This window comes from Leucoraja erinacea, chromosome 3 (assembly GCF_028641065.1).
Source record: "Leucoraja erinacea ecotype New England chromosome 3, Leri_hhj_1, whole genome shotgun sequence".
Lineage (NCBI taxonomy): Eukaryota > Metazoa > Chordata > Chondrichthyes > Rajiformes > Rajidae > Leucoraja > Leucoraja erinaceus.
This window is the reverse complement of record NC_073379.1, coordinates 67,367,489-67,380,200: the sequence shown is the minus strand read 5'-3', so window position 1 is coordinate 67,380,200 and position 12,712 is coordinate 67,367,489.

Here is a 12,712-nt window from a genome sequence, read left to right as displayed (position 1 = left end):
TCTGGCAGCATAAGGCAGCAACTCTACCAGCTGCACCAATGCGCCACCCCTTGCTCTTGCCCCAACTCTTCCCCACTTCACTCTACCAGCTTCCTCTCCTCTATTCCACGAGTCTGAATAATGGTCCCAATCCAAAATGTCATCTGTACCATTGTTGCCTGACGTACTGTGCTCCTGCAGCAGTTTGTTTCTTGCTCAATCAGCAGTAGTTTTTTGCAAAGATACATGATAACATCCGGTCTGTCTACACACTCCAAACACAGATCACATGCTGCCATCCAATCAAATAAACTATGTCCACTCATGAAAATTGAATACATTTTACACTGTTGGACAAAATAGAGGAAAACAAAATCTCTTAGGTATCTGTACTTAATAAACAAAACATTGTGCAGATATGAAAATTAAAAAAATTGGAGTAGGTAGCTGCTGTACTCATCTAGGACTTTGGTTCTTCCATACTTTTCAGAACCCAGCCATTTACTGTGTATTGCACCGCCATACACACTCTCCACAAATACTTTATCTCTGAGGTCAATGGATTGAATTTCATTGCCACTTTATCATCTAGCTGCCTGGTCATTAATATTCAGCTCACACACGAGCATTATACTGGGCACATTTAACACATTTGCATTTATGTTTAGTTGTGGGTTATTGTTGCAAATTGGAAACACAAGGGATGTCAACAGTGTCACACTTGCCATTCCTCCAGATACTTGAGACTCTTTCCACACTCGTCCCCTGAGCAATTAGTAGTTACACCTGCATTTAATCTGCTCCCCTAATCTATCACTTGGTATAAATAATGCCTGAGATCATCAGTAATTGGGTGCTGACTAATCAGATCTGTTGGTTTGATAGCAGTTCCTCGTTCTGTTGGTTCCTGGTCTATAGCTTTCATTTGCATTTGGATTTTGGGTTTTCTTCAGTACTTCTCGGTGAGCCTGTATACAAGTCCTTTCCATTTCTGAGCCTGCTGGCAAATTAGTTGGCCAGTATAGACTCAGCAAGCAATTCTGATCAGTCTTGGCACTCCCAGTTCCGAACCTGAGGATTTACTGGCTCAATTGTGCAGGGTTGTTCAACCAAGGCTCCACTCTTGGCACCCATGAGACTCAAATAGACCAACTCATAGCGACCAGCCAGCAGTTGGCAAACACTGTCAGCCAGGTCCTGTCACACCTCTCACTGCTGCCAATTCATTTAGTTTCTGTGGATGCCTGTGCCTCCATCCACTTACAGCCATATCCAGACTATTCTGGAACCAGTTCTTCCCACCCTGGAGAGGTACCATGGCGATCCTTCTACCTGCAGGTCATTCCTATCCCAGTGCTCCTTGTTTTTTGAGCTACAGCCGTCCAGCTTCAGCGCAGAATGCTCCAAAGTAGCCTCTGCCATTTCCATGTTGTCGGGACGTGCTTCAGCCTGGGGTACAGCTGCCTGGGAGAGACAGCTAGACTTCTGCCAGGACATTGCCTATTTATCGGCAGATCTGAGAAAGATTTTCGACCACCCTTTGGTTGGAAGAGAGACAGCCCAGAGGATGCTGCATCTCTGCCAGGGGGTACGCTCTGTGGCCGATTACACGATTGATTGTCGAACCACTGCTTTAGAGGGCGGTTGGTGTGATACAGCTCTGCTCAGTAACATCCATGGCCTCAATGAGAACCTGAAGGATGAGTTGACCACTCGGGGCCGGGATGGCGGGACTGTCATATGCTGAGAGAATGGAGCAGCTGGGCTTGTACACTCTGGAGTTTAGAAGGATGAGAGGGAATCTCATTGAAACATATAAGATTGTTAAGGGCTTGGACACGCTAGAGGCAGGAAACATGTTCCTGATGTTGGGAGAGTCAAGAACCAGGGGCCACTGTTTAAGAATAAGGAGTAAGTCATTAATCCTTATAAGATTAAGGGTAACATGAAGGGGAACTTCTTTACTCGGAGAGTGGTGGCTGTGTGGAATGAGCTTCCAGTGAAGGTGGTGAAGGCAGGTTCATTTTTATCATTTAAAAATAAATTGGATAGTTATATGGATGGGAAGGGAATGGAGGGTTATGGTCTGAGCGCAGGTATATGGGACTAGGGGAGATTATGTGTTCGGCACGGACTAGAAGGGTCGAGATGGCCTGTTTCCGTGCTGTAATTGTTATATGGTTATTTAGAACGGAGACGAGGAAACATTATTTCTCACAGAGAGTGGTGAGTCTGTGGAATTCTCTGCCTCAGACGGCGGTGGAGGCAGGTTCTCTGGATGCTTTCAAGAGAGAGCTAGATAGGGCTCTTAAAAATAGTGTAGTTAGGGGATATGGGGAGAAGGCAGGATTGGGGATGATCAGCCATGATCACATTGAATGGCGGTGCTGGTTCGAAGGGCCGATTGGCCTACTCCTGCACCTATTGTCTATTGACCTTGCCTTGGATCTGGACGGGCTGATTGATTTAACCATCCGGATAGATAACCGGCTCCAAGAGCAAAAGTGAGACAAGCTGTCAGCAGCTCAGTGTCCTCACCCATCACACTCCTCTCATCTTTATGAGCCAGTTGTCTCATTTCCCTCGGGAAGAATTCTCATACATTCACATCCTGATCTAGTGGAGGGGGTGCCTATGTAGATTAGCCTCACCAGGCTGAGCAAGGCCGAGTGCCAGTGATGCATACGGAGAGGTGTTGTCTCCACTATGGAGGTCCTGGACATGTCATCACGGCTTGCCCGGAAAAAGCCAACGCTCCCCAGCAAGAGAGGGACTATGGGTGAGCAAGGTTTATTTCCCTCGTATTTCCGCCAGACTCGCTCTGATTACAGTGCGCTTTGGAGACACGCTATTGAAACTTAATGCTCTGATTGACTCGGGTGCAGATGATAGCTTCAGAGGTATCACTGTTTCTGATTCCCATCATTAAAGTAGAAAAGCCTCCCCAAACCAGTGCACTTGATGGAAGAGTTATTGGTATGGCTTCACTCTCTACTCTCCCTCTAGAACTTCTGGGAGAGAATTCAGTTGTTCTAGTTAAATTCACCTCGTGTCCCTGTCGTTCTGAGTTGGCCTTGGCTGACTACTCACAACCCCACCGTAAACTGGTCCACTGGCAAGATCGCCACTTAGGGGGAGGATTGTCACGTTAATTGTCTTCACTCAGCTTGTCTTCCCCTTACCTCTGTGTCTGTTGCTCCTAGTGACAATCCTGACCTGTCCAAAGTACCATCTGAGTATTATGATCTGAAAGAGGTCTTCTGCAAGTTCCAAGCCACCTCTTTACCTCCTCACCACCCATAGGTTTGTGCCATTGACTTATTGTCCGGTACTTCTCCACCCCATGGTCATCTGTACTCGCTCTCTGCTCCCGCAACCAATGCCATAGAGAGATACATTTCGGAGTCTCTGGCAGCTGGTTTAATTCATCCCTCCTCTCCCGCTGGGGCGGGATTTGTCTTTGTGAGTAAGAAGGATGGCGACCTTCGCCTTTGCATTGACTATCGAGGCCTGAATGACATCACTGTCAAAAACCGTAGCCTTTGCCACTCATCTCCTCTGTCTTCAACTGCCTGCAGCATGTCACCATGTTTACCAAGCTGGATCTACGCAATGCCTGCCATTTTGTTCACATCAAGGAAGGAGATGAAGGGAAGCCAACAGTCCACACACCAAGTGGGCATCAGAGGGTGGTGGAGGCAGGTTCTCTGGATGTTTTCAAGAGAGCGAGAAAGGGCTTTTAAAAATAGCGGAGTCGGGGGATATGGGGAAAAGGCAGGAACGGGGTACTGATTGGGGATGATCAGCCATGATCACAATGCATGGCGGTGCTGGCTTGAAGGGCCAAATGGCCTACTCCTGCACCTCTTGTCTATTGGCATTACGAGTTCCTTTGGCCTGACCAATGCCTCGCCTATCTTCCAGGCCCTGGTCAATGATGTGCTCTGGGATATGCTGAACCGGTATGTCTTTGTTTTCCTAGATGACATCCTCGTCTAATCTGGCTCTGCATTGGAACATACCCGCCATGTCCGTCTTGTCCTGCAGTGGCTACGGGAGAACACATTAAGCAACCGACAATGACTATTTCCAACAAGAGGTATTCTAATTACCTAACATTAACATTCAATGCCATTACCATAGCTGCACCATCAACATCGGTCTGAATCACCATTGACTTGAAACTCAGTTGGACAAGCCAAGTATTTACTTTGGCTACTGACGTATATATTTGCTGCCATCCAAACAAATACAATATGTCCAGTTATGAAAAATTGAATACATTTTACACTTTTGGATAAAAATAAGAGAAAAGAAAATCTCCTAGGTATCTGTACATAATAAGCACAACTATGTAAATATATGAAATTTTAAAAATTGGGTCAGTTGGCTGCTGTACACATCTAGGACTGTAATGCCCCTGTCCCACTTAGGAAACCTGAACGTAAACCTGAACTGAAACCTCTGGAGACTTTGTGCCCCACCCAAGGTTTCCATGCAGTTCCCGGAGGTTGCAGGTGGTTGCCAGAGGTTGCAGGTAGTGGAAGCAGGTAGGGAGACTGACAAAAACTTTTGGGAACCGCACGGAAACCTTGGGTGGGGCGCAAAGTTTCCAGAGGTTTCCGTTCAGATTTCCTAAGTGGGACAGGGCATTATTCCATACTTTCCAGAACCCAGCCATTTGTTGTGTATTGCCATGGAATACACAACAAATCATCAAATACTTTATCTCTGATGTCAATGGATTGAATTTCATTGCCATTTTACCGTCCAACTGCCTGATAATTAATATTCAGCTCGCACACTAGCTTTATTGAGCATTATACCAGGCACAATTAACATATTTGCATTTATGTTTAGATGTGGATTATTGGTGGAAATCTGAGGGATGCCAACAGTGAACTCTGAAATAATGTTCCTCCTCCCCAAACGTCCTTCAGCTAGTTCCTTCCTACCCAAATATTGCCACAATTGTATGGCTGCTATGAGTTTAACTTGTAATATTTTAAGCAGAATATGTTCAGTGTATAAATGGGATTTACATCGTTTATTTGGGTTGCAATGTTCTCAAATTCACACTGATATAAAGCAAGAATTGTTTCTTCTTAAATTGTGCGTGGAGTTTGCATGTTTCCCTGTGATCATGTGCTTTCTTCCAGGTGCTCCAGTTTCCTCCCACATCCCATAGACCTGTGGATTTTATAGGTTAATTGTCCTCTGTAACTTGCCCCTAGTGTGTAAAGAATAGATGAGAAAGTGGGATAAAATTGAACTAGCGTGAATGTGTCGGTGTGGACTTGGTGGGCTGAAGGGTCTATTTCCATGCTGTAGCTCTAAACTCTCTAAGCTAAACTGCATTAACTACAGAGTGCCAAGTCTCTGCAGAGTAAACAACACCAAAGCTTATTTCTAGGAACCACGCAGCTGAGGTTAAAGTAATGGCCTTGTAATTGCCCAGATCACTCTTATCACCCATTTTAATTCTGTGTCGAGTGTCCTTACTAAGTTATCTGTGTCTCAACAATATCCCCATGTCTTTTACAATAGGTTCTGATAAATGCTATCTATCCTCAGTGTTTGAGCATGACAAAGTCAATATTGAAGATTTTAAGCTATGATAAGCTTCTGAAGAAGGTGTCTCACAATTCACAGATGTTGAAGGTCATATGTTCTGCTTCCCTTAATCAAAACACTGAATTAAAAATTATTCGAGTTCATGCCTTTAATAATCAAACTTTTGGACGATGAATAGAAATCTTTGATTGTCTAAAATAGAATTAATGTGCACACGCAGTTCAAAAACTGTTCCTATTATTTATGGAGGGCAGCAGAATAATGGATGTTGTTAAATGGAGATAGACACAATGCTGGAGTAACTCAGCGGGACAGGCAGCATCTCGCCAGAGAAGGAATGTGTGACATTTCAGGTCAGGACCCTTCTTCAGACTGAGTCAAGGGAGAGGGACACAAAGATATAGGGGTTGGGGTACGGAATGTTGCCTACGTAAATCTTTGAATGAAATAATTAGTCAGAATACTTAATTAAAATTCCTGAAATAAAAGTTTAATTGAAACTTTTCTCTTTTTTATGGCAGGGCTTTTGCCACAGTGGTTTTAAAGATGTTATTTTTACTCTTTTATTTTTCCTTTTGCAGCTATGATATTTCCATTTCACCCATTTGTTTCATATTTTAGAATTCTAAATCAATAATCTTTTGTTTTACAAAAAGCACAAGCCACAGATTGTTCATTTCATCTATGAGCGGAACTAAATAGGTTTGGCAGAAATTGGGGACAGTTTGAGAAAACTTGGACCAAGGATTGTGTTTAAAATGACCCAAGATATGGTTCTTTCAAATCCAAATGTTTGGATCTTAAGGGCATGAATTGTAATGTTTGTATCTGCTTTATTAAAAAATCTCTAGAAGGAGGCACAGCAAAGGGGTATTACTATCTGAAGATTGCATGGATCCTTTTTAAAATGTCTAATAGAGTATAGATTGATTAATAAAGCAGTTTGACAAGGTGGATGGAAGCCCTGGCACAACTGTGAAAACACAGATCAAAGGGGACGATGACAAAGGAAATGTAGAATGGTACATTGATAGTTGAGGGGAAGGAGACAATGAGGCAGATACATTGTTTGATTTTGTCTATCTTGAAAATGGACTCAAGAATAATCTCTGAAAGGTTGTCCGCAGTTTCACCTCAGCAAGTGGGTGGCACAGTGGGACTGTTGGTAGAGCTGCATCTGGTAAACCTGCTGCCTCACACTGCCCGGGGCCCGAGTTTGATCCTGACCTCGAGAGCTGCCTCTGTGGAGTTTGCATATTATCCCTGTGACCTCATGAATTTATTTTGGCTGCTCATGTTTCCTCTCATATCTCAAGGAATGTAGATTCATTGGCCTCTGCAAATTACCCATAGTAAGAAGCTAATGCACAAAGTGAGAAAACATAGAACTAGTGTGAATGGATGATCAATGGTCAACATGGACTTGTGTAGGAAGGAATTGCAGATGCTGTTTAAACTGAAACTAGATACAAAATGCTGGAGTAACTCAGTAGGACAGGCAGCATCTCTGGAGAGAAAGAATAGGTGACGTTTCAGGTCGAGACCCTTTAGACGGAACTCAACCCAAAACATCACCCATTCCTCTCCAGAGATGCTGCCTGTCCCACTGAGTTACTCCAGCATTTTGTATTAACATGGACTAGATGGGCTGAAGAGCCTGTTTCCACGCTGCTTCAAGCTAAATCCTGGATTTAGATGCGTTGTGATAACTCGTGCACCATTTTGACTCATGAATTGTAAGGACATGAGCACTTGAAGCATTTAGCGCCACATGCCTCAACACCAGTCGATAGCTTTATTTCTTAGGAATAATTGAGGTAAGATGTTTTTACTTTTGTATTCATAGTTGATTATACTAAAGACCAACATACCATTTGCTTTCTAATAGCTTATTTACGTTAATTTCCAGTTACCTGGTTATTTAGACATACTACCTGTTAATCACTCACCATTTCTAAAAAATACTCAATTTTTATAGGTTTTTATCATATTTTCCACCTTGCATTCCATCTGTAACACCCTTGCTCATTACTCAAAGTATTTAACCTCCTGGGTGCTGTAGGAGCTGTATTGTTCAGACATATGGAATGCATTCCACAGAGCTCTCAGCCTCTCATCTGTTCTTGTAGCCTCTGTATTTATGCAGCTAGTTCCGAGCTCTTGGTGATTATAATACCTTTCATAGACTAAAGTGGTGTAAACGGTCATTGCCTGATATTTGTGGGGTACAAACATTGTGCATCACTCAACAGCCCATGCCTGGATGTCATCTAATCTTGGGCACTCAGTGTGAAGAAGTGTCCCGACCCGAAACATCACCTATTTGGAATATTGTGAGCAATTATGGGCATCATATCTGAGGAAGGATGTGCTGGCCCTGGAGAGGGTCCAGAGGAGGTTCCCATGAATGATTAGCTTAACATATGATGAGCGTTTGACAGCACTGGGTCTATACTCGCTGGAGTTTAGAAAAATGAGGCCAAGCCAATGGATATTTTTGAGGCAGAGATGGATAGATTTTTTATTAGTACAGGCGTCAAGTGTTATGGGGAGAAGGCAGAAGAATGGGTATAGGAGGGAGAGATAGATCAGCCATGATTGAATGGCGGAGTAGACAATATGCTGAATGGCCTAATTCTACTATTCCTTATAAGGACGTTCTTTTAGGAAGAAGAGGAGAAATGTCTTTAGTCAGAGGGTGGCGAATCAGCGGAATTCTTTGCCACAGAAGGCTGTGGAGGCAAAGTCAGTGGATATATTTAAGGCAGAGATAGATAGATAAATCAACGATTTCGAAGAGGGAATTAAATTTCGTCAAGTCAAGTTTATTTGTCACATACACATACGAGATGTGCAGTGAAATGGAAGTGGCAATGCTCGCGGACTTTTGTGCAAAAGACAAACAACCAAACAAACTATAAACACAATCATAACACACATCTTCTTTTACATAATAAATAATGGAAGGAAAAACGTTCAGTAGAGTTAGTCCCTGGTAAGATAGGCGTTTACAGTCCGAATGGCCTCTGGGAAGAAACTCCTTCTCAACCTCTCCGTTCTCACCGCATGACAACGGAGGCGTTTGCCTGACCGTAGCAGCTGGAACAGTCCGTTGCAGGGGTGGAAGGGGTCTCTCATGATATTGTTGGCTCTGGAGTTGCACCTCCTGATGTATAGTTCCTGCAGGGGGGCAAGTGAAGTTCCCATAGTGCGTTCGGCCGAACGCACTACTCTCTGCAGAGCCTTCTTGTCCTCGGCAGAGCAATTCCCAAACCAGATGGTAATGTTCCCGGACAAGATGCTTTCCACCGCCGCTGCGTAGAAGCACTGGAGGATCCTCGGAGACACTCTGAATTTCCTCAATTGCCTGAGGTGGTAAAGGCGCTGCCTTGCCTTACTCAGGAGTGCTGAGGCGTGTGATGCCCATGTCATATCCTCGGAGATGTGGACTCCCAGATATTTAAAACAGTTCACCCTATCCACAGGATCCCCATTTATCCTCAATGGAGTGTACGTCCTCGGATGATGTGCCCTCCTAAAGTCCATGATCAGCTCCTTCGTTTTTTTGATGTTCAACAGGAGGCTGTTATCCTGGCACCAGAGTGCTAGACCAGCCACCTCCTCCCGGTAGGCCTTCTCATCGTTGTCTGAGATCAGGCCCACCACCACAGTGTCATCAGCAAACTTATTTATTGAGTTGGAGCTGAACCTAGCCACACAGTCATGTGTGTACAGGGAGTACAATAGGGGGCTGAGGATGCAACCCTGGGGCGATCCTGTGCTCAGGGTGAGGGATTTCGATGTATTCCCTCCCATCTTGACTACCTGGGGCCTGGCGGTGAGAAAGTCCAGGACCCAGGTACACAGGGAGGTGTTGAGCCCCAATTCCATTAGCTTCCCGGCCAGTCTGGTGGGGACTATCGTGCTGAAGGCTGAACTGTAGTCTATGAAGAGCATCCTCACGTAGCCCCCTTTCTGGCTGTCCAGATGGGAGAGAGCGGTGTGCAAGACCTGGGAGACCGCATCGTCCATGGACCTGTTCGGACGATATGCGAATTGCAATGGGTCCATGTTCCGAGGGAGGAAGGCGCAGATGTGTTTCTTCACCAGCCTCTCAAAGCATTTCATGACTACCGAGGTAAGGGCCACTGGACGGTAGTCATTCAGACAGGCTGGGGAGGCATTTTTTGGTACCGGTGCAATGACGGATTTTTTGAAGCAGGCAGGGACAATGGACTTGTGCAGGGAGAGGTTGAATAATGTAGTGAGCACTAGAGCTAGCTGCGTAGCACAGGACCTGAGTACTTGCCCCGAGATGCCATCGGGGCCTGCAGCTTCTGCAGCCTGCAGATGCCATCGGGGCCTGCAGAGGATGTGACATTAAGTTTGTGGATGACACAAAGCTGGGTGGCAGTGTGAGTTGCGATGAGGATGCTATGAGACTGTAGTGTGACTAGGATAGGTTGGGTGTGTGGACAGATGCATGGTAGATACAGTATAATGTGGATACATGAGAGGTTATCCACTTTGGTGGCAACCATAGGAAGGCAGATTATTATCTGAATTATGTCAGATTAGGAGAAGGGGAGGTGCAACGAGACCTGGGTGTGCTTGTACATCAGTCACTGAAAGCAAGCATGCCGCTACACCAGGGAGTGAAGAAAGCAAATGGCATGTTGGTCTTCATTGCGAGAGGATTTGAGTTTAGAAGCAAGGAGGCCCTACCACAGTTGTATAGGGCCCTGGTGAGACTGCACTTGGAGCATTGTGTGCAATTTTGGTCTCCTAATTTGAGGAAGGACATTATTGCTATTGAGGGAGTGCAGTGTATGTTCACCAGGTTAATTCCAGGGATGGCAGGAAATTACACATGATGAAAGAATGGGTCGTCTGGGCTTGTATTCGCTGGAATTTAGAAGGATGAGACTAGATCTTATAGAAACGTATAAAATTTTCAAAGGATTGGACAGGCTAGATGCAGGAAAAATGTTCCTGATTTTGGGAAAGTCCAGAACCGGCGATCACAGTTTAAGAATAAGGGGTAAGCCATTCAGGACTGAGATGAGGAAAAAAAAGTCAACCAGAGAGTTGTGAATCTGTGGAATTCTCTGCCACAGAAGGCAGTGGAGTCCAAATAACTGGATGTTTTCAAGAGAGAGTTAGATTTAGCTCTTAGGGCTAAGGAATCAAGGGATATGGGGAAAAAGTGGGGTACCGATTTTAGATGATCAGCCATGATCACATTGAATGGCAGTGCTGGCTCGAAGGGCTGAATGGCCTACTTCTGCACCTAATTTTCTATGTTTCTTGATTTGTATGGGGAGAAGACAGGAGAATGGGGTTAGGAGTGAGAGATAGATCAGCCATGATTGAGTGGCAGAGTAGACTTGATGGGCCGAATAGCCTAATTCTACTCCTATCTCATGATCTTCGGATCATATGATGTATCCATTTTCTCCAGAGATGCAGCCTGACCCGCTGTGTTACTCCAGCATTTTGACCCTATCTTTGGTATAAACCACCATCTGCAGTTCCTTTCTTCTCCCACTTGGGCAAGTAGTTATAGAAACCCACTTGGGCAAGTAGTTATGGGTTACCTCAATTACTGAGGGATTGTGAATGAAATTAAACATAGGAATAGGAATGTTTTATTGTCATATGTGACTAGGCACAGTGAAATTCTTCGCTTGCATACACAATGTATACAAATAGCAAGTAGACAAAAATGCTGGAGAAGCTCAGCGGACGCGGCAGCATCTATGGAGCGAAGGAAATAGGCAACATTTTGGGCAGAAACCCTTCTTCTGAAGAAGGGTTTTGACTCGAAACGTTGCCTATGCATTCCTTCCCTCGGCCCATAGATGCTGCCGCATCCACATTATACTGATCTGCCAAACATTTTTCTCCAGCATTTTTGTCTACCTTCGACTTGGAGATTTCCAGCATCTGCAGTTCTCTTCTTGAATGACACGTATACAAATAGCAGCCATTCTTCGCCTACGATGCTGACAAAAGTTAGAAATGCACACTGATTTCCTTCCCTCCTTTGCTGCATCCGCCCCTGCAGCATTTTTGTCTACCTTCGATTTTCCAGCATCTGCAGTTCCTTCTTGAACACGTATACAAATAGCAGCCACCTACGATGCTGACAAAGTTACAATGCACACTGACTCCTCCTTTGTCCCCCCCCACCCCCCCCCGTATTGTCCATTGTTATCCGCCCACCCCACTCACGGCGGTCCCCACACGCCGGGTCCTCCGTTGTTCCTCCCCTTCCCCCCTCATTGCGTTTCCTCCACACTCTCATCGCACATGCAAATATCAGTGGTAAGAAGCAACCAAAGCTGGTCAGTGCTAGGGCCATCAGGAACACCAGCAGTATAGTCTTGGAGCTGAGATGTTTGACCTCCAACGGGCCCCACCTCCCTCTGTGTGAGATATGATCTGAGTCGGTGGACAGTGTGTCCTTTGATTCTCATCTCCAGTGTGATACAGCATTTGGTCATGTCATGCTTTCATGCCAAGGGCAATCACTCTCAGCTGACCTCTGGAATTATTTGGTCTATATTTGCTTTGAGCCAGGCTCCAAGCCGTAAATATTCATGGAGTAATATAGCATTGAAACAGGCCCCTCACCCCAACTTATACATACTGGCCAAAATGCCCCATCTAAGCAAGTCCCATTTGCCTGTGTTTGGTCCAATTTAATTTTTAAACTTTCCTATCAATGTATACAGTATGTCCAAATTTGTCTTTCAAATATCATTATTGTACCTGGCCCACCTGCTTCCTCTGGCAGCTTGCTCCATATACCCACCACTTTCAGTGTGAAAAGATTGCCCTCAGCTTCTATTAAATCATTCCCCTCTCAACTTAAACCTATGCCCTTATGTTCTTGATTCCCCTACCCTGGGGAAATAGACTATGTGCATTCACATTATATATTCCCCTCATGATTTTAAATACCTCTATAACATCACCCCTCAGCTTCCTGTGCTCCCAGCCTGCCCAACCTCTCCCTGTAACTCACGATATTGAATGCTGGCAACATGCGTGTAGATCTCTGCACTCTTTCCAGCTTAATAGCAGGTTTCCTTTAGTAGGTTTGTCAAACTGAACATAACATCCCAAGTGTGGCCTCACCAAAGTCTTGTACAAC